We start from the raw sequence: 2,500 nt of genomic DNA, 5'->3' as shown, positions 1-2,500 counted from the left end.
CGGAGAAAGTACATCATAACATCGGAATACACCCCGACATCGATATCGGAGAAAGTACATCATCATAACATCGGATCGGATGCGTATCCGTCCAAGTGCCATCGACACTTCGAGAAGTTCGGACCTAGCTTCCTAGCATGTTGATGCGTCGGTGCTAATGGGGACATAAAGATCCCACGACGTTCCGAACGGAAGTAGCCGAAGTGTTCCGTGCGTGTGAACTCCATTGTCCCATGTGCCGGCTCTTGACTCCTAAGATGTCCCATGTGAAGGCCCTTCATGGCTAAGAATGTCCCGTGCAACGTCCCTTGATGATCCCCATAAGGTGTCCCATGTGCGTCCCATGCCGTGCCCAGCCTTACCAAGGCCGTCACATGCTGTCCCATGCGCGTCCCGTGCCGTCCAAGCCTCACCAAGGCCGTCCCAGGCCATCCCGAGCCTTAGCAAGGCCGTCCCGTGCTGTCCCATGCCGTCCCGAGCCTCACCGAGGCCGTCCCGTGCCTCACCAAGGCCGTCCCGTGCTGTCCCATGCCGTCCCGAGCCTTACCAAGGCCGTCCCGTGCTGTCCCATGCCGTCCCGAGCCTTACCAAGGCCGTCCCGTGCTGTCCCATGCCGTCCCGAGCCTCACCAAGGCCGTCCCGTGCTGTCCCATGCCGTCCCGAGCCTCACCAAGGCCGTCCCGTGCTGTTCCATGCCGTCCCGAGCCTTAGCAAGGCCGTCCGATGCGCGTCCCGTGCTGTCCCATCCGTCCCGAGCCTTAGCAAGCCCGTCCCGAGCCTTAGCAAGGCCGTCCCATGCGCGTCCGATGGGATTCCCGAGCTTTACCAAGGGCGTCCCGTACTGTCCCATGCCGTCCCGAGCCATAGGGACGCTGTCCCGTGCGCGTCCCCTGCTGTCCCATGCGCGTCCCCTGCTTTGGCTCGGCTGGCCCGTGCATTCTATGGGGTCGTGGGACATTTCGAAACCCACCCGGGCCATTTCGACTCTCTCTTCATTTATACTATTGAGGTATTATTTATGAATTATTGGAGAAAAGAAACGGAAGAAAATATTTTTTTTTCTATTTTTTATGAATTTTCCGGTGTTTATTCACTTAAAAATTCATAGAAAAATAAATATTTATCGGAATCGCTATTATAATATATCAAAAAAATCCTTGCGAAAAGGCCTTTCCAACGAGTATAAGTTTGCTGGATTCCGACGAGTAACGAAGGAGTAAAGGCCCAGTATGCTTGGTTAAAAAATTGATGTTTCCTTGTGAAAATAGGCAAAACAATAACTTTGCACTATAAGGGGGAGGGTTGAGCTCCTTCCCCAGAGCGTGCACAGCACTTGTGCTGGCACGTTCCCTAGTGCTCGCCAAGCACCATAGGGCATCCAAAGGGCAAAGCTCGGCCTACTACATGATGGGAAGCTTCTAATATGTCGGAATACGAAGAGATTTCGTGCGACCCGAAGCTCGGCTCGGGCGTCCCGGCCTGTCCCGAGCTGTGCCGAGCGCGTCCCAGGCCGTCCCGAGCCAAGTCTCGGGCGTCCCAGGCCGTCCCGAGCCAAGTCTCGGGCGTCCCAGGCCGTCCCGAGCCAAGTCTCGGGCGTCCCGAGCTGTAGCGAGGGCGTCCCAGGCCGTCCCGAGCCAAGTCTCGGGCGTCCCAGGCCGTCCCGAGCAAAGTCTCGGACGTCCCAGGCCGTCCCGAGCAAAGTCTCGGACGTCCCAGGCCGTCCCGAGCAAAGTCTCGGGCGTCCCAGGCCGTCCCGAGCTGTGCCGAGGCCGTCCCAGGCCGTCCCGAGCAAAGTCTCGGGCGTCCCAGGCCGTCCCGAGCTGTGGCAAGGGCGTCCCAGGCCGTCCCGAGCAAAGTCTCGGGCGTCCCATGCCGTCCCGAGCTGTGGCAAGGGCGTCCCAGGCCGTCCCGAGCTGTGCCGAGGCCGTCCCGAGCCTAGTCTCGGGCGTCCCAGGCCGTCCCGAGCTATGGCGAGGGCGTCCCAGGCCGTCCCGAGCCAAGTCTCGGGCGTACCTGGCCGTCCCGAGCTGTAGCGAGGGCGTCCCATGCCGTCCCGGGCTGTCCCATGCGCGTCCCGTGCCGGCCCGAGCAACAGCCCGGGCGTCCCGTGCCTCGGCCCTTCCAAGTGGTGCTTCGTCGGACATCTCGATATCCACTCGAGCATTTTCGACCATTCTCCATATGTGGGTGTGTGGGTATTTATCAGGAATATTGGAGAAAGAATCGGGAAAAAAATATTTTTTTTCTATTTTTTTTGAATTTTTAATTGTTTATTCACTTAAAAATTCATAAAAAAATAAATATTTATCGGAATCGCTATTATTATATATCAAAAGAATCCTTGTGAAAAGACCTTTCCAACGAATGCAAGTTTGTTGGATTTGGACGAGTAACGAAGGAGCAAAGGCCGAGTATGCTTGGTTAAAAATTTGATGTTTCCTTGTGAAAATAGGGAAAACAATAACTTTGCACTATATAGGGGAGGGGTGAGCTCCCTCCC

Source organism: Eschscholzia californica, unplaced genomic scaffold (genome assembly GCF_041429995.1).
Source record: "Eschscholzia californica isolate CP2 unplaced genomic scaffold, dmEscCali1.0.p SCAF_235, whole genome shotgun sequence".
NCBI classification, from domain to species: Eukaryota; Viridiplantae; Streptophyta; class Magnoliopsida; order Ranunculales; family Papaveraceae; genus Eschscholzia; species Eschscholzia californica.
This window is presented reverse-complemented; position numbering follows the sequence as displayed.